We start from the raw sequence: 24546 nt of genomic DNA on the forward strand, positions 1-24546 counted from the left end.
GCTCCATAGTCTTCTGTTTGAGGGAAAGAGATCATGATTGTGAACCTATGGACATGCTTGTCATTCCTGATTTTAAGGTGGCAAAGTACCCCACAATCTCAGTTCTCCAGTGATCCACAAAATGTTACTAGTGCTTAGCTGTGTTTTGTTTTCACCTTTCTCTTGTAAGAATGAAAATGAAGACTTTAGATGTTTTTGTATTGAAACTGAAACAGAAAATCTACTATTATTTCTTTTTATTTCAAATACATTTCCTTCATTAAACAGCATTTAAAATTTTCCATTTTGAAATCAAAGTTCAGCAAAAAGCTATAGAGTTTTTCTTTCTCTAAAATATTCTATGTATATAGGAATATACATATATGTTATTTTATACCTATTGAGGTATATGAGGATATTAAGAATAACGATAATTTCTTGCCTCCAGAAGATCTTCAGTCTGGTAAGAAATACCATCAAACCAAATTTTTACTCTTCTACTGAAAAGTTATATTTTTTCCTTCGATTTTTATTTCTAGTTTACTGTTTATTCACTGTGAAGTAATACATTTGATACAAGGTTGTTATAAACCTTAATTAATACAATGTGATTTAAGTACTTCATGAGGGTTCAACTAAAATCATCTATTTTTGTAAAGTAAAATCATATGTTAACATGACCATACATAAACATGTCAAGTGCCAATTAATAGTACACTTCTTTAATGAGTACATTGAAGAACATAATAGGCACAGAAAAACACATGCCTTGGTCTGCCTGGTAATGTCAAGAACAGTATTATGCAGAATGTAAAAGTTTTATGTTTCCACTACAGCTAAAACATGGACATAAATTAGTTAAGTAGACACGTTTTGGAAAGGTATTCCATGCAGAGGGCAGCTCATGTGTAAAGTATGTTTTGCAATATTAGCAACATTGCAGTATCTCTCAAATATGAGAAAAAATATATAATGATCAAATACAAAGCTGAAGAGTAAGTCTGAGCTGATTATAGCAAGCATCTGCTTAAATGTAAATGAGCTTAAATTATTGTCTAATGGTATGGAATATTTTTGTAGTAGGAGAGTAAAGAACAGATTTAAATGTAAATTTCATAATATGTAGTGAAGTTGAATTTTTTCATTGCTTATCCAGGAATATTAGAAGGTATTAAAATAACAAAAAATGAGCAGAGAAAATCAACTAGTCTGGAATGATAGTTAAGAAATATGTAGATTAATTTTAGGGCAATAGCTGAACACTTTCATGGCTTATACAAGAACTTCAGAAGGTATTAAAAGGACAACAAATAGGTGGGCAGGAGTAACAAATCTAGAATAATAGCTAATTAAGAAGTATATAGATGAATTTAGCTTAATTGTTCTTAGAAGTTTGAGCAATGGTTTTATGACTTCTCTCAAGTGTATCTTCTCACTTATACAAATTGGGAGAACGAAGCATAGATTAAAGTAGTATATGAGTAAAATGTACACAGAAATCCTAGTCAAGCATCTAGCACAGTGCAGGGTCTGCTCTTTTGGTGCCATTAATAAAAGCTTATTTTTTTTTTAAGGAGAAGCAGAATATATTTGCTATATTTTTCCAAAGGTGACTTCCAATTTTCCCATATGGATAGTTCATTTTAACTTTGTTTTTATTCTGAAGATATTTTTCTTTTCCAAATTCTCTTACAAGAATTCTCAGTGACTCATTTTTTTCAGGTTTTACATTAAAACACCTGGTACCTCAATGCATTGGAGCAAAGAAGGTTTTGGATCCAGTTGGCAAGCATAAATGGCAAAAAAAAAAACAGGTAAAATCTAAAAGTAAAAGCATTTACATGGCCTTTTAAATGGAAATAAGAGCCAGCAAGAAGAGGCGGCCACCTGGGCAGAGAAAAGATGAAGCAGTTGTGCACATTTTTCCTACTTCCTCCCGCTTCAAGGGGTTTACGTATTCCTCTCCTAAATATTTCTTCACTTTTTCTGGGAAGCACTTTCCTCAACTAAAGTACTTGGGTTTCTCCTTCAACGGCCATACTTTTTATTCCTTCCTTCCCTCTTCCTTATGTCCTTTTTTCTTTCCTTTTTCCAACAATGCCTGCTGAGTTTCATCTCTGCAATGCATATTGATTTAGATCAAAGAAGATATAGGTATAAATAGCCATTTTTAGCAATATGAAAATCATAATCCAGTGGAGAAAATTAATCAAACTACATCTGAATAACAGTCTTCTGATGTAGATCTGCTACAATATAGGATCTCAGTGTTCGGTATTCTGACTGATCCATAGAACAAGTTCTGTGAAAGAGAACTTCAGAATTCGTGATACTTTCCCAGTGAAGCTGAAACTCCTAACCAGACAATCTCTGATGACCAATGAAAGTTTGAACATTTCCTTTCAGCACTTCCTGGAAAATTAAAACTGGTGGAAGACTTCCAGTCTCCATTCTGTATCTCTGCCTATTTTTTAGTGTGTCGATAACCTACATTAAATGGCACTCCATTGCTCACAAGGTCCAGTGATTCAGGATCTTGAGACAATGCCAGTTACCTGCATCCCTCTCACAAGAGAGAGTTTAGAGTAAGTTGCCTCACTCACTTTACTTTCATGTTCCACAGGTGAGAGAGAACAGGTCTAATCTGCCCTTGTATCCTATTAATCTTCCCTTGGATTTGCCCGATAATTGTCACAGTAAAAAGTACTTCCCTTTGACTCCCAAATAGCTCTGACAAATACCTTTTAAGGTTGTCTTCTAATGTGCTCACAGATGCTGCACCTGCAGGATGCCCTGCCCTCACCTTCCCGCAGCATCACTGAGGTAGAGAATCTTATCTTTCATGTGCAACAGCCCCAAACTCTGAAGGTTTCTGTGCATTCGTTTCACCTAACGTTTCTACCTGAGTTGCCGCCTTTGAAGTACACAGTACGTTATGTCGTCTTATTTCTGTGACAAGAATTGCTTAAACCACATGTTTAAGTGTTTATTTCTGTTCTTCAGGTCTTGCTCTCTAGTTCTGTTATTTTGTTCGTTTGGCAGAGATAGGCTCCATTCGTTAACTATTTGTCCCATCCCTCTCCCTCTGCCAGCTTTACAAGTCCCCGCTAAGATCTTTGCCTCGTTTGCATCTCCTTCCTGGGGAGGGAGTCTATGTTCAGTTACACAGATGTGGGAGGCGAGAGAAGGAAAGGGATTTAGGACTTCCACTGAGACTGTGTATTACCGGGTCTTCTTAAGAAAAATAAATTCGAGAAATTTTATTTTTTATTGGTTACATCCTTACTTATACAGATTATATTATAAAGTGTGTGTGTGTGTGTGTGTGTGTGTGCGCGCGCGCGCGCGCTGGCACGTGCCTTCTGATAATTTTCAAATCCCCGTGGAAAGGCAGCTGCTAATTCACACAGTTTCATACTCTGTACTATGAAACACCTCCCTCTTACAGAATAAGAAATATATTCAATTGACTTCTTTGAATAAAGTGTCTACAATCGGCAAAAAGGAACAAAAGTCTGTAAACAAAAGATTAAGGAGATGGAAAAGATGCAATTAACTCTTTAAAAGTTAGGAGAAAAAATAAAAGTTAGGGGACTTATTCAAGGAAATCTTTAGAGTAAAGAGTTTGAATTAATGCTTGAAGCAAATGCTCTATTTTCAAGTAAAGATTTTTTTTTTAATTTATTGCTCATTCTACAAGTAGAAAAAGTACTAAAATTTTTTCAAGTAATTTAATCTTTTCTTAATAATTCAGGAGATATTTGAATGTTTCAGTGTCTATAAGTCATCACTTAGGATACACCTTTCTGTGGAATTGTTCAATTAATAGCTTTTTCACTTAAGGACATATCTGCAAGATAATTAAGGACGGGAACAAAAACAGACATAGAATAACAGTCTATTTTAAAAGATGACTTAAAAAGGCATTGTTGAAAAGAACAAAGAAAGACACTAGTAGAACCACATTCCTGAAAAATTAGGCAAGAAGTTAAAATACATGGCAACACTAAGAAGTAAGTGTGAAAAGACATTTCAGTGCTGGCAGTAAAGTGTGGTAGAGGGAGAGAAGCCACTCAAAGGACAAGAAAATAGTGGTACTTCTTTTTGTCACTTCCATGTCTCATATCCTTCTTTTCATTATCTCCAGTAAAAATGACTTAAATAAAAATCTGCTAAATTAAGACAGAATGTGGATCTATATATCTTAAGGATTATGCTTGAGAAGAAATGAAAAGAATTAAAACAATAAAAATGGCTAATATTTTCCTATCAGGAGTCATACAGACAAACTGGGAATGAGATTTCAAAAAATGCTTATATAGACCCCTTTGAACAGGAAAGGCTGACCCCAAAATGTGTTTGGTTGCCTGTATTATACTTCCATTTCATTCATGTGTTTGATATGATGCTGAGTGCAAAGAGGGGGAGCAGACAAGATTCCTTCTTATATTACATATCGTCTCAACTATTCATAACTGAACTATTCTGAAATTATGAATAATACAACTATTTGTTGAGGAAATATGTGAATGGGATACTTACAATATAATTCAATGCTTTCCTTCATACATATTAACAAAGCTATTAACAGTCCATCAGAAAAAGCATACATTTTTGGTTGTTTTCCTCTAGTGATACTATATTTATATTCAAATTTAGTTCAGGCTATTTGCAACTCTGGGTCAAAGAATATAAGTGACTCACATCAGGCTTGAACTCGCAACCTTTGACTTGTTAGCACTAAGCAAGTTGAGCTAGTCACCTGAACCAAAGCACAGAGTATGTAGGGGTAAAATGTTGATAATTTAGGTTTTGACAGATGTTTATTTAAGGAAAATAAGGCTAGATCATAAATATTTAAGCCCTTTTCCTTTATTGAGATTGTGTAAGTCTATACAGAGGTCTCAAAGGAGGGAGATATAGATAGATTCTTCCATGCTTAACAACTAAGTAGTCTTTCAGGGTGATGCCAAAGTCTTAGCCAGGACCCAAACTAAAATGACTGAGTCATACTAAAAGGAGTGTTTCTTTTCTTTTGACCTTACTTTCTGCTATCAAATGTAATCCACTGGTTGTTTTTTATTAGGTCACTAGCCACCATTTTATACAATTGCTCAGCCTTGTTAGGGGTTGATCTCATCTTCAGAGTGAGAGTCTTAGAATAGCATGAACAAAAAATACAATAAAGTATAAGCACTTTCTTGTATACTTACAATAAAGTATAAGCACTTTCCAGAATAAAATATTTGCTTTGAAGCTTTTCTACTTAGTGCAAAAAAGCAAAAGACAAGTCAGATATATTCCCACTATGGAGGAAGTAGAAGATGGTAGTATGCTTCTTGTAGGCATGAAAATGGGAATTAAATAACCCATACATCTTCTGCTGGCAAAGTAAGGAAACCATGGAAGGCAAATATACTGGCTTTCTGCGGGGCTTTAAGGACTAAACTTATTTCAAAGAAAACCCTTAGCCAAAGAAGGGTTTTAGAGTATAATAATATGTGATAATGGCAGAACCAGTATGTACCAAATGAAATGAGTAGTACAGTGGAGGGAATCGAGACAGAAAACCTGGAATGGCAGTTTTATTCACCAAGAGGATGCACTGATAATTCAATAATTTATTTCCATCTGCAATTTCTAGCATTTTGTGAGACACAATGTGGAGAAGACATTCTTACAATTTTATAAATGCTTCCCAGAGAGAAGAACATGATGCAGCATAGACATCTTTTATAAATTTTAAATAGATACATTACTGGATTAAAGAATATATAGAAGTTGCTAAATAGTGTATGAATTTTGAATGTTCTTTAGGGAATAACTGTTTTTGCTTTAAATGGAAGACTTTTCCTTCTCTTGAGAGGGCCAACACACTTTACTCAGATCCCAAGAATTTTGATTATGGACTCAAATGATTCATCTGAAAGGGAAGGGCCCTGGAGAAATGGGAAGAAAAAAGGGCACCTAAGTCACTCACTTAATTTGATCTCACCTGGGGCCAGCAGAACAGCTTGGGCACATCTTTTCTCTGTGCAGAGTCTGAGTGGTGGACTGTGAGCTGTCTGTGTGCAACACATTCCTGACTTTATACTTGGTTGTCCAGTACTCTAGATTCCTGGTGAATCTTTTCAATTAGTTTCCTTAACATTCAGTGGATTCAGAAAATTTTTGGAGATTAATTATTTGATGCAGAAGCAAAACTATAATGCTTGTCTTTTTTCCCAGCATCTCTAAAATAGGCCAATGCAATTAGGATAGAAGATCAGATAATTCATATTTATTTAGTTTCAGTACATCAGTCATTTGATATATTTATTCATCCTTATTTCATAAGTACATGGCTTCTATACATATAATTACAAAGAGGCAGATGTGAGATTTAAATTCAGCTATGCTACTTCTGACTCACTACATGAATAGAACGAGGGAAGAATATGGAAATGAAAAGTTTGTATGTGTACCTGAGTTATATAACTTTTCTGGAAAATGGGCTTCATCTGTTCTTGCCAACAGCGAATTTGCCACTCTTAATATAGTAGTGGAAATAACACCAGGCATAGAGTAGCACGAGCTCCTTCTCAGTAACCAATTAACTTTCATAAAGTAGTTTTTCCTTACAAAAGTTTGCACAATATAGAGCACAGTTGAAGGAGTATGTATTTTAAAGTACGTGTGTGAAACTAAGCTTTTTGGTTTTTTTGAGTTTGAGACTTTGCTTCCTGTATCTAAGTTTGAGTCTGAGAAATTGTCTATAATCCAAAAGATATATTTTGATTTCTGGATTTTTTTCCCAACTATTCTGATTCTGAATGGTTTTTTGTCATGCTTGGAAATCTTACACTTCATTCTGAATATTCCATTTAGCAGTCATCATAGGTTAGGTTATGCTAAGATAAGAAGCAGCCCTTTTATCCCAATTGCTTTCAGCACCAAAGACTATTTCCTACTCATGTGCACTGTGGGCCAGTTGAGACCTTGTTCTTCATTACCTTTAGGAGGGACCCAAGTTATTAGACTACCTTAGACAAGGAAGTTTATAGTATAAATGAGAAAAGAGATGGTAAATCCCATACTGACCCTTACAGTCTTCCCAGAGTGATGTCATTTCCATCCACATTTTATTTACCAAGGAAGTCACAGAAGTATTAATAAAAAAAATTACCCCTGGGGCTGGGGATTTAGCTCAGCGGCAAAGCGCCTGCCTGGCAAGTGCAAGGTCATAAGTTCGGTTCCTGGTACAGGAGAAAAACCAAAAAAAGAAAAAAAAAAAAAATTACCCCTGCCACAAACATCACTAAATATTTTTGTGTCTAAATGGATATACATGGCATGTGTTAGGCGTGGGGAATACAGAAAAAGTCACAGTTCCTGTCCTTCGGGTCCTCCACACATTATTGCCTTCAGTGTGTGACAGAATCACTCTGTATTTGTCATATATAATGATAGGATTTGAGGTAGAAGTGAGGATGGAAAGCATTGATACTTTGATATTTTATTTTGAAACTTTGGTTAAGCCAGTCTAGATCACGCCCTGCTGTTATTTTAAGGGGATACTAAGGATATCCACCTGCTACATGACGACTGAAATACAATTGCTTTCAATCAATCCTTTACAAATTATTAAAACCACAGTTTCCAGGTTTTTGAATATCCTGATCATTCATTTTCTTTAGTGTAAGTGAAAAAGAGATCAGCTCCCTCGGGAGGGAGAGTTTATTCCTTAGCTGTATTGACAAACAGCCTTCTTTGCAAATTAAAATACACTTAGAAATAGCCAACCCAAATTCAAAGAATTTACTACACTGTCTCACAGTAAAATATTATTTTGATTGTGAATAATTTAATCATTAGTTACTCATTAACAAAAATCATTTTATAGACTTGAGTTTATGTAGTTTTGAAATATTTGATAGAAAAAGTAATAAAGATGTATGAAGTGTAGTTTATTAACGTTCCTCCCTTTGACCGTGTCTTGTCTTCAAAGCCATCCAAAGAATTTTTTGTAGTTGACAGCTCAGAAAATACTTCGAATTTGTTGTCTTACTTTCTGTTTTGAATCTCCCTTCGTCTCCACCCATTCATGTTTAATCTATTTGTATTATACACACCATCCCCCTCTCTCTAGCTTTCCTTTCACAGATGATTCAGTTGTATATAATAGCATTTCATTAGGTGGTCACCTCACTCAACAGATCTCTGCATAGTGATCAGTGGCTGCATTTATTTGATGCTAGTCTCTCAATTCTTGTTGCTGTGATGGTTATTCATGATGTCCACAGCATAGTCCCTGCTCATGTTTTAGCACCTGTAAGATTGACCATCTCTATTAATTTTAATATTAGTAGAACCATTCCGCATCCTTTAGTCAATGAAATGTGAACAAAAAAGATGTGTGCCACAACTCTGCTAGAGTTTTGAACAGCTGGTGTAAAATTTGCAGTATTCACTATTTCCTTTCAATCACGTAAGGTCGCTGACTCTGAAAGCAGAACCTGCCTGGAAATCTCAACAGAACATGTCGTATATATGAGAAATAATGCTCTGTTGTTTTTAAGTCACTAAAATTGTGAGTTATTTGTTATAACATCAACGTACTGTGACCTATTGTGACTAATACAATGCTCATATGAGTTAAAATAATGTCCTTTTTTATTGTGTTAACAAACTTCACAAGTGCTCAGTACGTATGCTCTAGAACAAGCCTTTAGATTCTTTGGTGTCTATTTCATTTATTTTTATAAATTCCCACATATTTACAAAAGAAATAAAAGATTTCAAAGTGGAACTCTGACCTCAAGTGAAACAAAATTCCTAAAAAGGTAATTTTAATCATGTTCAGATAAATATCTTGTTCAAGACCTTTTTCCAAGGAATTATATACAGAACTGCAGTGCCAGAATGATTGTATCTCTAAGGAGTTCTTTGGCACTTATAAGGCCAACATAAACTTGGTATTGGAATTTGCAAATCATTCTCAGAGCTTAAAGATTAAAGGAAAGAACTTTAAAGCTTTTCAGCTGGTGTATATCAGCATGTCCTCTTGAATAAAAAAAAAGGGAAAAGGCTGAAGTCTCCCAAATTTGGTATTTTATATAAAGGAGCAATCTTATTTATTCCTAAATCACTGATTTTTATCTGTCTTAAGTCAATTTGCTAAGGTTCTTTATGGCTTTTAGGAAAAGTTGGTGGTCTGGACTTGACATAATATCAAGTAGACAGATGTATGGGTCATAAAAGCAAAGGTTTAAAGATTGAGCCTGTTGTGGCTAAATTAAAACAAATACAGCCTGAAGGAAAGTGACTATGTAAATCACTGAGCAGTTAGTGAGCAGCAGGAACAAACTGGTCAGATCCACTTGCTTGAGCACTTCTCCATTGCTTTCATCGTACACACTGTGAAACAAGGACTTACTCTTAAAACCATTCCCTTACTCTTAGCAACCATTCCCTTGTTAGCTGCTATTAATTGTACATTGTATACTCGTTTTTAGATATCTGTCGACAGGTAGAGAGATAGGTTCAAATTCTCTGGTTCCATCTTTAGGATCTTATAATTCATGGATCTCTCATAGACACTGGCAACCCTATTTAAAAGTCTGTCATACTATGAATGATTTTGATCTCATCCAATTATGAAGAGGGCTCACACTAGTGGAAAATTGTACAGGTAACGGGTGTTCTGTTTATGTTTGCGAAAGTATGTATATATGTGCTTGTGACTGGTGTAGAGGTATATCTTCTTGGTATATTGAATTTTTGTATAGTTTCTATTCATTGAAAATACCATTTGAAGCCTGACTATGTATAAATTTATATACAGGTTTCTTTCCCTTTTTAGTGAAAACCCTACAAATTTTAAGACTCAACAGATTTTTTGACTTCTCTTAGCTGTGAGTTTTAGCATTTAAAAAATATGGCTAAAGATTCGACCTTATATGATTTTGGCCCTGGGAGTAGGAAAGAAAAAACATTTAGTTTAGGGTATAGATTTAACTGCCTTACCTGCTTCTCAAAATTTAAGTACATTCTCCTGATGGTATAACTCTTCACAAGCTATGTAGTTTTTGTTCTGATACTCCATCCCATTTGTCTTGGTTTTAAATTCATGGTATTTCAGATAGACAATAACTTCAGGAGTTTTATAGTAAATGTACCACAGATAAAGATTACTGAAAGTGTAATCACTTTATCATAAAATAAACAGTAGAAGTACTATAGCATTTAAGTGGTGGAAGCCCAAAGTATGTTTAAACATAATCTAATGAAGCCTAATAAATAAGATAGTGAGGTTTTTGTTTAACATTTTTTTTGTTTTATTTTTTTGGTTTTTCTCCGGTACCGAGAACGGAACTCACGACCTTGCGCTTGCCAGGCAGGCGCTTTGCCGCTGAGCTAAATCCCCAGCCCCGATAGTGACGTTTTTGAATGGAAAGAATGTTGTAAATAAAAACAAGTCTCCAGCCATCTAGCTCCAGTACAAAGATTTACCCAGAATTTGATGCTTATAATTGATATTTATATTATAGACATAATTACAAATGGATGCACCTTGAGAACATAATATTTAGTGAAATAAATCAGACACACAACCTGAAATATTGCATGGTTTGTCTTATGTGAGATAACCAAAATACAGAGAAAAATAGACAATAAAAAAAGATAGATATCTCACAGAAGGGACAGGGTCCCATCTCCCAGAGATGGAGCACAGGGTAGCGTGGGGAGGAGGAAGGGATGAAAATGTATGAAGACATGCTATGTACATGCCTCCTCACACACAACCCCCCATGAAGAACATAATCATTATGTACTGCAAACATGTACCAATAAAATAAAAATTAAAAATGAGGTATGTTAGTTCATCAGAATTTCAGGCAAATGGATAACAAACTATTTGAAGAAAAGTACTCCTGTATAAATTTCAGAACATCTAAATCTCCAAATAAAATGTTAAAAAAAAAAAAAACTGAGATGATTTCACCAAGCCCAGGATTGCAAGTTTTTCATCTGGGTTTTTTTTAATAGTTGAATATGGCAGTCGGACTTCTAACTGCTTAATCTGGAATTGCTGAACATTGCGCTTTGGGGAAATTCCAAAGCAAAGGAAAAGTGGCAGAGCCCTCAGTGGACTGTCAAAGGGAGAAGAATGAGCCTCCTTCCTCTCTTCTGCTACTGCATCCCATACTCAAAACGACATGAAACAGAGGTTTTAACTCCAGCCGATAGCACGGCTATATTCTGTGTGAAAGACCGTGAAATGATAAATTGAAGCAAGTAGAAAAAACAAACTGTTCTCTCCTTACCAGTGAGATCATTTTTTCTGACAGTGTGCAGAGGGATGTTCACCATCACCACCATCAGCACCCTAACATTATCACTGTAAAGCACATTTATGAAGTTTCAAAATGTTAACAGACCAAAGTAAAACACTTATACATGCTAACTTCTGGAATCACAATTTTTAAAGTACTGCATTATTGAGGTATAATTTATATATAATAAACATTCATTTAAAATGTACAACTTGTGAATTTTGACACATATATATAGTACTACAGCCAAGTCTAAAGTTTCATTGTGATTTTTTTGTACCAATCTCTGATCCCCAACATCTAGCAATTGTTTCTATGGCATTTGTCCCTAAAGTTTCACATTTTCCAGAATCTCAAACAAGTAAGATAGTCCGTTTTTTCTGCTGTCTTTCACTGTGATGTTTCTCTATCTTGGGCCTACACTCATGATATTTAATGTATGGATATGTTATAAATTTTTTATTGCTGAGAAGTTTTCCATTTTGTCATTATGCTATAATTTGCTACTCATGCAGCAGTTGATTTGCACTTACATTATTTCTAGATATGGGCAAGTATGAGTAAAGCTGATGTTAACCTTTCCCTATACTAGTCCTACTGTCTAACTAAAAATTTTTAAATTATTAGTTTAATTCATTACCACAGAACATATTTGGAGTATACTAGTGCTTCAATTTTAATGTTAAAGGAATGATTAATAATTGTATCAGTAATAATATTTTATTTGATAAATACAGAATAGCAATATGTTAATTCATAGGCTGAATTTTATTATATTATCACACATAAACAAAGAAATATAATAATCTCTTTCTACTGGTGAAGTCTACTAAATGTTTTCTAAATTTTTTTAATTAGTATATGTTTTTTTACATAAAGTATCTTAGTTCTTTTTATTCCTTACTCCTCCCCCTCCCTCTTTCTTCCATTTCTAGATTCTCTTCCCATTTCCAAAATATCTATTTCCTTGTTTCCTGTTGTATACCTTTTATTTTTTTAAATTATTTATACTTTGGGGTTCTCATATAAGAGATATTGTGCGGTGTTTAAACTTGAGTGCCTGGTTATTTCACTTAACAGTGTGGCCTCTATTTGCCTAAAAATGACTCACATTTATCCCTCTTTGTGACCATTATGTTAAAATAACACTTTTCTTTATTGTGTTAATAACATAATTATTATCAAGAGTAAAGCTATAGAGAAAATTACAAAGTAAGTACACTGATTTGTGTTACTGTAATTACTAATATTATTAGCATTACAATTGACCCTTACACAACTTGGATTTGCATTGGTCAGGTCCACAGTTTTTCCCTGAGTTTTGCAACAATTTGAAAAGAAAGTGAACTCTGCACCCTACAAATATTGAAAAAACATGAAAAAGTGAGATATATCATAAATTTATAAAAGTATATAGATCAGGAAGATAGTAGCCCAATTCATCATTTACTATCATAAAATACACATAATTTATTGTAAAATGCCAAAATTTATTAAAAACCACAAATAGACTGTACCTTATATTTGAATTCAAGGGAACTGTAAATAAATATAAACATGCAGTATTAATCCATAATTGCATTAAATAAACATTAGCACATGCTAGAATTATTTCATACCCCCTGTTCTTGTGAGTTCTGTGATGAGGTGGAGTTTGGTAGGTTAAATTCCCTTAAATAATTAATGTAAAGTAGATACAAATAAATATTTATTTGACTGGTTTCTCCTTTTACTATATTTTCATAAAGAGAGGATGTAAGTATACTTATAATAACATACTAAAACAACAGACCACTATGTAACTCCAAAACTAATATTGTTTTAAAACTGTACCAAATTATAAGGCTATTTACAGAGTAGAATCATCAGTCTTCTTTCATTTTTCTAAGAACTTTTTTCAGCTGTGGTGCATTTAGTGGTAAGTGGCTGAAAACCTGAATTATACAAATCTGAAACAGTGTTTCCACCATGAAGACCTTAGTGGCTTGGGAGTTGTAGATATGATGCAAAATATCTCAAGCTATCTTGCTAGCAACACAGAAGCTGTTTCTCGAGGTTTACAGTAGACTTCTTACAGCTCCTTAAGCAGTGCCTGGTCATAAGCTCACCCTTGCTTAATTGCTGGCATAAGGAATAAGGATGTTGTAATGGAGGCCGATTATTATTCATGTCCTGTTCAGGGGAGGGGAATGACTTTTCTAGTAAAATTTTCCTTACCGACACCTAAAAATATAACTCCCTTAACAAGAAATTAGATTCAGTTGTCACTTTACTTAACAATTAGCAGGATCTACTTCAGCTCTTTCTTCCAGATTTAAATTCTTTTTTAGTTAATAAAAGTAAAAAAGTACAGTATTAAAATAATCATTAGCTTTATATTTAGACATACATGCATTTAAGCTATAGATTCCATACTAGACTGGTGATCTTAAGGATGCTATCAAATTGTTAATTAGCTCTTATCCTTTAGTTGATTAGAATAAATGCTATGTCATGAGCTGTTTTGATGATTCCTATAAAAACATGCACCTGCTTGTTAGAACAAATTTTTAAGAAGAACTTTTAAGTAATTTTTCATGTTGCTAATATATACTTATTAAAGTTAATGCACTTATAGTAAAGTGATGATGCTATAGACCTGGCCTGTTTTATAATACATACAAATTGTGTTCATGTGGCCTTGCTGTGAGAACACTGCAGTACACAGAGAGGACATCCCTGCTTTCTCTTTTCACATCCTCACTCGTGCTCATTAGGTGAACAATGCCTCAATTAAATCTCTAGTAATGTAGATGAGATCCGGGGCATTCAGGGTAGGATGGCCATAGACAAAATCTCTAGTAGCTTAAGGAAATATGTTTTAGATTTTATATAATTAAAACAGGAAAATAACTATGTCTTTATCGGGAAATAGATTGAAGAAAATATGACTGTAAAATGTTTGGGGCCTGCATAGCCTAGAGAGACTAAAGAAGGCTAAAAAAGAAATTTTGGGTAAAAATATCTATGCGTACAGGTTAGAGAATATGATGGAAGAGTAGTACTTCTACTAAAGAAATGCCTTTGAAATGAAGCAACAGGCACTATTTCTCAGTTGGAGTGTGCACTAGTTTCCCAACTCATCAGATTACAGACAGGAAAAATGATATACGTATTTTGCCATTTAATTAAACTATATTAACTAGTATGAACTAAATTTTAAAATATTGTATTTCTCAAAGTCTGACAAGGAAAATATTGCATCTTATTCTTTCTGTTTAATTGATTTAACATGTTTTGGGGATGCTGCCTTTCAAGAAATCTAAAAGTAGAAAGGGGTTCCTAGGAAAGAGTGTCATTTTTGTGTTTATTGCTTAAAATGTTAATATGACTCTGGAAAATATTTTTTTGTTCCTTCCCTCTTCTTCCATTCCCATTACTTCTCTGTATAAAACTTAAATTGCCTACACTCTCCAAGGTCATCTCTGGTTATGTTTTTTACTTAAGTCCATTCCCTTATAGCTTGATTTATGAGTCCATTTATGGACCACATATATGGGTTGGCATTATTTCAAAACTTACATTTTATTTATGAAACTCAAATGGTTCATTACAGCAAAATGCACATCAAAGAGAAACTACAGTGAAATTATTGCCACAATCAATATTATATTTTACCACCCCCACGTTGAAACCCTGTACTCTTTAGCTATTACTCCCAAGCTATATCATTTTTCTCAGACTTAGGCAACTCCTGATAAAATTTCCGTCCTTAGCAGTTTGACCACTCTGGACAGTCATACAAATCGCATCGTACAATATGTAGTATTTTGTGATTGGCTCCTTTCATTCAGCATGGCGTCTAAAGTTTTAGCTACACTGGAGCATAAAGTGGTAAGTAAACTGTTCCTATAGGTTCACTAGTACTCTACAGATATACCAGACTATTTTCCTTTCATTGGTGGATGGAAATTTGGACTGTTTCTACCCCTTCATCATGAACAGTAGCATTTAATGTTGTTAAACGTTTTTCTCTGGATATGTTTTCATTTCCCTTGGTGTAGTGGATTAACAACTGGTGGTCAACTTATAACTGCTGAACTGAGTAAGCATGGTACTGGATGTGGGAACCCCACCCGGGTATTGTTGCCTGGAGAAGGGAGGCTTTGTGGAACTAAAGAGGCTATTGGGAGCAGAGATAGGCTGTTGGAACTGGCTTTGGTTCACTTTGGGGAAGCTCTGGTCCTCACTTTGAGCATCGCTTCCTGGCTCTAGAGGGGAAGATGAACTGCCGGCCTCCTGAAGAAGCTTGCTGCGTTGGCTTTCCTGATGGGAACTCAGCCATCTTGATCATCAGAGGAGCACAGGACCTCACTGTTGCTGAGGATGGCTGTGGTACCTTTTGGGGGAGCTCTGGTTCTTCTGAGCATCACTTCCTGGCTCCAGTGCAGATCCCTCAGCCTGCTAGCACAGATCCTTCATTCCATTGGTGTAGACTCCCTAGATTCCACCACTGACCCTTGGCCCTTCACAGCCCAGATCCATGAAACAGGCCTGCATGAGATATTGCTATGGGCTCTGGGAAACTCATGTAGGACATTATAGAGGGATCCAAGCCCTCAACTAGCTTCCTTGGTCTTAGTGTGTGGACACATTTCCTATATTATTTTGTATATTTTTCTATGGGGGTGTCATATAAAGTATGTGTCCTGTATTATATTGTTCCCCTTGCAAAATAAGCCCCAAACCAACACACTTGGGTACCTATTTAAGAGAAGAATTTCTAAGTCAAAGATTGGTATGTGTTTAAATTTTAAAGGAAGATCTAAAATGTTTTCTGAAGTTACTATACCATTCAACATTTCACCAGAAATATATTAATTTTCTGGTTGTCTGCATTCTCACCAACAGTTTCTATTATCTGATGTTTGATGACAGTCACCAGGGTGGGTGTTAAATAGTATGTCATTGAAATTTTGATTTGTCTTTCCTTAATGATTAATGATTTTCATGTATTTATTGGTCATTTGCATATCTCATAGATAAATATTCATGACAATTTTTTTTTAAATTTTAAAGAAAGTAGTAAATGAGAAACAAACAAACAAAAAAAGAAAATAGAACAGTAGCAGCATACCAGTATCATGAACATAAATAAATCAGAGCAAGAACATTCAAAGTGATACAGGGTCCATAAACAAAATAATACGAATCAACAGTGGTGTACATTACATATTGCTATCCTCAACTACATTGCTCAGATTACCAGATGTAAGGATGGAAGATTGCTCAAACCATTAAAGAGAATAAGAAAATAATTCTTTGATAAAACATTAGAGGTAATACAGAGTATCACTAGACAAGATGTTAGGAGTTCACCATTGTAATTCCAGTGCATATTGTTACCTTCAAATCAGTTGCTCAGACCACCAGACACAAGCATACAAAGTTGATCAGAACATAAAAAATTGTGAGCATTAACTGTTCATTTCAATACACCATCAGACATCAGCAATACAGTTATTGCAGCTGTGGGTTACTTGCTTTTCATTACTGAGTTGTTATAATATTTTTACACATTCTAAATGCAAGTAGTTTTCAAATTTATGATTTGCAAATATTTTCTCTTATTCTGTTCATTTTCTTTTCACTTCTGTGGTATCCTATGAAGCACAAAATTTGTTAATTTTATTCAAGTTCAGTTTGTCACTTTTTCCTTTGTTGTTTGTACTTTTGATGTCACATCTAAGAAACTAATTCCAAATCACAACCATGAAAATTGATCTCTAAATTTTATTCCAAGAACTTTTTTAGCCCACCTACTGCCTTTATTTCTTTGGTTTATTCTAATCATTTTACATGGTGTGAAGATACAGTCTTTCTTTTGGTTACTTATTTAATTTACAAGAAAAAAAGCACAGAGGTGGGAGGATTGCAATTTTGAGCCCACCTTGGGTGCAGTAACTTAATGAGAGCTTGATTCAAAATAGAACATTAAGACTGCCTGGGAGTGTAGCTCACTGGGAAGGTCATGGCTTTAACACCCAATAATTTTTAAAAAGCCCATCCTGGTATTTCTTATCCCATTGCCAATCCAAGCCTCAGGTCCTGCCATTAAGTAACTATGAATGTTGAAAATATTTAAATACAAAAAAAAAATAGTTTCTTTTTACTCAGAAAGTTGTGCATTATGAAAATTTACACAGGTATTTTAAAGTAAATCATATGAGAGTTAATTACAACTTCTTTATAAGCTGCATAAGTGCAAAAATTATGCTACTTCTTCAGGCTTACATTTTCTCTTCAAAATAGAGTAACTGACATAATTTTGTCTACTTATGTAGCTCCTGTGAATAGTTTTTCACCCTCACTTTTTGCTGTTATTATTTTTGTTACCACTAGCCTCAGATCCCTGTTCAGCTGTTTGCACCATCACCTTCCTCCCGGGCATTAACTTTAGGGACACTTCTTCACAGCCTAAAGCAATATTTTATTGTTGACAGAGGTTAAAACACAGGCTTAGTTAACAATAGAAGTTTACATAACAATGGTAATAGTAATAAGGAAGTGAAAACACAATGTAAGCTATTTTTAAAATCAAGGCAAAAGAAGCTCAAAAGTATAGCTTGGAGAATGGAACGTCAGAGGACATACAGTACTAAGTGGGCAGTCACCCTCCCCTCACTCAGTATGAATATGTGAGCCTCATTATACTACATACTCTTAAGCACTGATCAGACCATGAGTGAAATACACACAGCCTTGCCCTCATGGGTCTGGCAATGAGTGCAGTGTATTTCATAGATAATTGGAAGCAATGTTTTCAACCCATGGTGTCTCTAGGCATCAAGTGTTTCCAGGAAATTTGCTGAAAAAGTTTATCTTAGCTACTTTTCCCACCATAATTGTTCTCACAATGTGGAATCTTAATAGTAACCACTTAATAGTTAAGGGATGATTAAGTAGCTTTGGCAACCTGTTACTTAGGTAAGGAGCTGAAAGCTGTGGTAAATTTGGCAGTGCAAAATTTCTAGTATTTTCTTATTACACCAAACAAAACAGTTTTTTACAAAGTATTTCTTGTTTCTCTGTTAATCATCCCCTATCTCCTTTGCATACATTCTAACACACAGCAAAGAGAAAAGTAATGAAAAATGATCAGGTTGTTTTTACATGCACATAGAACTCTAAAGAACAAATCTCACTGGGATAGGCAATACATGATAGACCAAAAGTGCTATAGGTTCAAGAATGCGGAAAATATAGGACACTTGGTATGTGCAAACATGTTCCAAAAGGAATAGGAATTTCTCATGCATTGGAGCCTTGCAACTTCTTATAAACTCCAGAAGCTACTCCAGTCTCACAGGAAATCTGTGAGTGTGCTGATTTCTCTAATCATATCCTGCTTCCCTGACATTTCTTAACCAGGTCAAAATGTGTGACTAGTCATTATGAGCCTTCCATCCTGTTTGAAAGCATATTATCTCTACATTCTGATTGGAGCACAGCACTACACAGGGTGACAGATCATCTTCAGGATAATGAGGGGTGACTTCAAATCAACAAAATGTACTTCTTTGGGATTCATGCAATGGTAGTTATTTATCAAAAAGAATCATTTTTTGTTCATTTTAGTTTTTACTTTCATTAGCATATGTTTGCAATACACAGTGATTATATTCCCTGTGGAAAGTTGGTACTTGTATATAACCCATCTTGACTCTTTTTTAACCCCCATTTCTCAATCCCCTCCTCATTTGAAAAAGATCTTTCCCTGCATCCTATTATTTATATTTTATTTTGCTCATTACTTATTTTTTGGCTTTCTCATATAAGAGAAACTATACAATACTTAAGCTTCTGTGTCTGATTTATTTCACTTAACAATATGGCCTCAAGATGTACCCATTTTTCTACAAATGACTCAAGCTTAGTCTTCTTTATGGCAGAGTAGTGCTCCAATGTGTATAAATACCACTTTTTTTAACCATTCATTTTTGATGAGCATATAGGCAACCGCGAGATTTAACTACTATGAATTGTACTGCTATAAGGATTGGTATGCTTGTATGAAAGGAATTATTACAACTAGCCCTGATTAACATTTTTTGAAAAGATCCCTTTCTCATTCTCTTTAAATATATCTAATATTTCCCAGAATCCTCCTCCTCTCTGTACATAAATGGAAGTTTAGGGGGCTGGGGATTTAGCTCAGCGGCAAAAGCGCCTGCCTGGCAAGCGCAAGGTCGTGAGTTCGGTTCCTGGTACCGGAGAAAAACCAAAAAAAAAAAAAAAAAAATTCCCCTCATAAATGGAAGTTTGATGATACATACATATTTGAAATCATTCATCACCAGGTCAAAGGAAAGTCAAAATAGGTGCATCTAGTATTTTTAACTTCTACATTTAACAAAACTGTGCTTTCTCTACATGGTCATGATCATGTATGTTAAAGAAATGCAATAGAAGAAACAGCATGAGGTGGAGACTGGAAGCTTTACTAAAACAGGATATGATGAACTCACCAAATGTTGTCAACCAGTCTCTCTGGATTTGTAGAGGCCAAGGGCAGATGAAGCATCCCACAGCCCTGGCCTAGAAACCTAGCCTACAAGCAGCCTGGTGCAAAGGAAAGAACCCTTTGGACAAGAGCATCAAAGCTGGAATGCAGGTTCCACCCCTTAGCAATCACTCTGCTTCCTTAACTAGATTTTCTTCATTACTTCAGCTGTAAAATGCCACTATTCACCTCAGAAGAGGATCCTATGGATTGCTAGGGACACTATGTGTAAAGCTGACAGTGAAGTGCAACAATAACGGAGCTCACTCAGTGGGTCTGATGTGGTGGACGCTGGCCCGGGACGTGCTACGCATGCGTGTCACCATCTCCCGTGAACACCCGTGGGAAGTTATGCCAGATCTCTGCTTCTACAGGGATCCTGAAGAGATTGAAAAGGTAGAGCAGGCAGCTGCTGAGAAGGCTATGACCCAGAGGAATTTCAGGGCGAATGGATCGCACCAGATCCGGAATTCACCGTTGCTCAGCCGGAGGTTGCAGACTGGTCTGAAGGTGTGCAGGTGCCCCCCGTGCCTATTCAGTAGTTCCCTACCGAAGACCGGAGTGCTCAGCCGGCCACAGAAGACGGGTCCACAGCCCCTGCTGCACAGGCCACTGAGTGGGTGGGAACCACCGTGTGGTCTTGAGCTGTTCTGCAGACACTTCAGCAAAATGGAAATGAGGTTGACGGAAAATATAACACCAATTTCTAAAAAAAAAAACAAAAAAACCTGACAGTGAAGTTCTGCACATAGTATTCTTTGTCTCATTCTTTATGCACACAGACCTCATACACACAATACAGCCACTAAAACCAAATGTAAGGAGATCATGATATTCTGGTGCCTTGGCTTGTGACTGATTACCCAGTGAGATGCAGAGAGTGTGCACAGTAGCTCTTTCTCACCCGTCACCATTTGTCACCTAGGACAAGTAAGGTTAACCAAAGTTTGTTTGTCACTGAGAAGGCCATATAGAGTTAACCATCAAATTATGTGCAGAAGCAAAGTTAGAAGGACCTGTGGGGAAAAGTGGTACAGTGATTTGGTTTCCATAACAGTCTGATGTTCATGAGATATGTATATGTGTCACAGGTACATACGTTTGTATATATGTCTAAACATATATAAAATGCAAATGCTGATATATTAAGTAACATATTACATAATATAAACATTATATAAATGTGTTGTTGCAGATATATTACTATTTAGTTACTTGCCTTTGTTTTTTATCTTACTAGGGCATTTGCATATCCATGTAAGGCACACCTTACCTTTATAAGACATGTTTTCCCCGACTATGTGGAACCAGCTGAGTAAATCTTTCCTCAAAATAGTAAAATCACTCTCTCTGTATGTATGATAAGAACGTTCTTCTGTTAATTGTGAAAGATATGTGCTAAACAGAACAAAACCATGGCTATTAATTTTCAGGTTCTTAAAGTTACAAATTACTTGAAGTAATTGTTTTGACAAAGTAATGTATATTTGCCTTGAAAAGGCCTACAAGTAAGTTTTAATACACATAGGTCTACAAAAACATTAAGCTTTAAAAAAATCAATATTTCAATAGATTTATGGTAAAATATGAACTTTAAATCATGATGTTAATAACTAATTTTGAGAGATCTGAAAATTCTAAATTATATGAACTTCTAAATTACGTGTAAAACTTGCTTCACTCTTGTTTACTGATATACAAAAATTCACACATAGCAAAAATAGAACTTAAATATTTCAGGCACAAAATTTAAAAGATTTAACTGATACGTGCTTCTCATTAAAAACATATGACAGATGTTCATCTAAAAATGCATATTTTTAAATTAGAATTTTCTACAAATAAAAGTGATTCATCCACTCCAGGTTACAGACAGTCACTTACATGATAATCAGCCACTACTTTAATTAGAAGTTGTCATTCAACTCAGCACACCGCTCTCTGGAAGAGATCAAGTAACATTTTGTACAGCTGCTCCCATGCTTTGCCTGTCATCTTGGCCTGACTTTGAATTTCTCTCCCCCACCTCTCCTCTCTTTAGATAATCCCCCCTCCTTTCTTCACTCCCTCTGAGCTGTCAAGAGTGGAAATACTGTGATATGAAATCATTGTCTCTGTGACTTTCAAAAAAGGAGCGCTTGCACTAGATTTTGATCAAAGAGAATCATTTATAAGATAGATACAGCGAAGAAAAACCTTAGGGAATAATATTTTCCCTCTGAAGCATCAGGATTATGTGAAGTAAAGAAGACAAAGAAACATATCTCAAATCTTCCTTTTTTTTGGCTCTCTATTGCATGATTAGGGTTTACACCATACAGTGTTTATCTTTTTTTCTTTGCTATTCAGCACTAGCTCAGAAAAACATCACTTATGAGTATACAACCCCCCCTAAAGTGAAAGGTAAAATTGAAGGTTATGAAATTTACAGATCTCACTTTACTTAGCGTCAGTGACTGAAGGATGAGGAGAAAGCCGCGATGTATTTCACAGAGGAAGGGAGCGTTCTGGAGGAGACCCGCAGGATTGCCATCATTGAGGGATAATGAAAATTGGGTGGACTTCCGGGCAGTCTGCAATTCTCCTTGCTGCCATTCTCACAGGGATGTGTTTATGTTGTGCCACATCTCATTATAGTCTTTGCCTCTACAGAAAACACACTCTTGCCAGTGTGGAAGTGAGGGAAGGGGCCACTGCACTTGTGCTGGAGAGGAGACTGGGGACTGAATCCGCTCAGAAGCTTTTGCTGAGACCACTTAAGAACTTGCACATCATAATCATGGCCCAATTATGAGGTCATCCCACCCTTCTCCGTGCTTGGAATTGAACACTGAATTCACGTGCCTCCTTCACTGCTCAGTGCTGTGTAACCTCCAGACAAAAATAGTGCCAGGACTTCCTTTCCCAGCAGTAATGATGGGGAGAGTAAGTCATAGAAACACTGGCCATTTTAGTTCTGGTTTTTGGCACATACTTGCTGTCCTCCTTGACTATGAATAGCAGCATTTTTAAAATGTGAAATGAAGGAAAGAGGGTAGTTTGCATAATGACACTCTGCCTCCAGATTTTAAAATGCTTATTTATTTACTTTTAAGTTTTGAAAATGTCATAATTTTCTCAGTCTCTGGGCACATGTACAGGAAATGATGGGTTCATTTATAATTGATTCATTTCACTTCAGCCTTATAAAACTGCACCTATCACCACCATGTCTGGGTAAATATAAAACACAGAATATACAACAGCAAAATCAAAGAATAGAATCACATTTACAGACTGTTAGGACTTTGAGAACTTGACGGTCAAGTAACCAAAATGTTTTCATTTTAATATCATCAGATTGTACTATAAACTACTAATAAACCATTATGTATAAGTAATATACACAACTTATGTATGTATATGAGAGAGAGCAATTATATAATGAAAGCAAAGAAAGAAAGAAAGTGAAAAAAGACCAAATGATTAGTAGGGTGATGAGGAAAAAAAGTCAAAAGTTGCTACCACAGGGGAACATGAACATCATTAAACTCTTTCCATTGGCTCTGTGGCTTTTTTAGTGCATTTGTACCTTGTATGCATAGAGAATGGAGATTTTAGGATGGTTATTGGATGTGTGTTGGGAAGAATGAGGCTTGATTAAGGTGGGATGTTGATCAGGAGGGACAAAATGGGAGCACACGCTACTTACTAGAAATGACTTAAAGCCAAAGGTAAGTGTAGAAAACCTCTGGATTAAAGCTGTCTAGAAAACCCAATGTCCAAACGTTGCAGGATGAAAGCCACATTGCAGTCTACTGATTACCTGAAGAACTCACATTTGGATTCATGGGCCAAGCAAAACAAATAAGGCAGGAGCCTGAACATGTTCACATCAGTATTTTGCTGGAACCTGGCATCTTACTCAGTAATTACTTGTGAAATAAAAGTGAATGAACTGTACAAGTTTATAGCTTTTCTAGATATGCTTGATTTATGAAATGTTCAAATCACATTAAAATGCTATGGATAATGTTGACAAAGGCAAAGCCTTGAAAAGAAGTAAGTGTTAGAAAATAATTTTATCAAAAGAAACAAATATATTTCATATTTTGTATATGAGATTGGAAAATACATGTGCATAAGAAATATTTTAAATGCAAAGCATTAAAAGTGACATATAGAGATAACATCTTCATAAAAAGTATGCTTGTGTTGCCTTAAAGAAATATGTCTTTTCTTAAAGTTTTTCCTTGACTAATGTCATATCTGATATGTAGTATTTCTCTTCACCTATTGCATTGTGTCACAAACCTGTCTCTTTAAATAGAGGTGTGAGAGAGTTGTCAGAGGAAGAGGCATTACAATCAATGCCCTCAAATAATTATTCTTAGGCAGATAAAAGTGGTTGGGCTAAGAATGAGACCTAACTAAGAATTACAAAGATACTATTGGATAAAGGCCACCAGTATTTCGGAGATTGTCCTGTCTCTTCATCCTGTGTACTGCCTCCAGTGAGCCTCAGATATTCCCTCTCCTAGGGTTCAAGAAACAAAATGAAAAAATGAATTTTAAGAAAGACAGAAAATTATTTTATCGAGCTCTTTTCATTATATTAAGGTCTTCATGTATAACAGGATTGAAAAATATTTTATTATCTGAAAGAGCAGAAGGGATGTATTCAGCCTAAAATTGTGGAATATGCAAGTTTATATAAAACTGAAAAGTAGA

The 24546-nt window shown here is 35.3% G+C and overlaps 1 long non-coding RNA gene and 1 pseudogene across 1 annotated transcript; one reads left to right on the top strand and one right to left on the bottom strand.

Annotated features, from left to right (window-relative positions):
* LOC102006654 overlaps positions 1–20480 on the top strand; it is a 48215-nt pseudogene extending 27735 nt beyond the window's left edge.
* Positions 20481–20607: 127 nt separating this feature from the next.
* Positions 20608–22562, bottom strand: LOC106148003. The gene is made up of 4 exons (XR_001233081.1): positions 22275–22562; positions 21721–21777; positions 21110–21234; positions 20608–20852 (listed from the first exon to the last, which is right to left on the bottom strand). It is a non-coding gene; the product is annotated as an uncharacterized LOC106148003 (long non-coding RNA).
* Between the last annotated feature and the right edge of the window lie 1984 nt (positions 22563–24546).

This window comes from Chinchilla lanigera, unplaced genomic scaffold, assembly GCF_000276665.1.
Source record: "Chinchilla lanigera isolate Chin_1 unplaced genomic scaffold, ChiLan1.0 scaffold00013, whole genome shotgun sequence".
Lineage (NCBI taxonomy): Eukaryota > Metazoa > Chordata > Mammalia > Rodentia > Chinchillidae > Chinchilla > Chinchilla lanigera.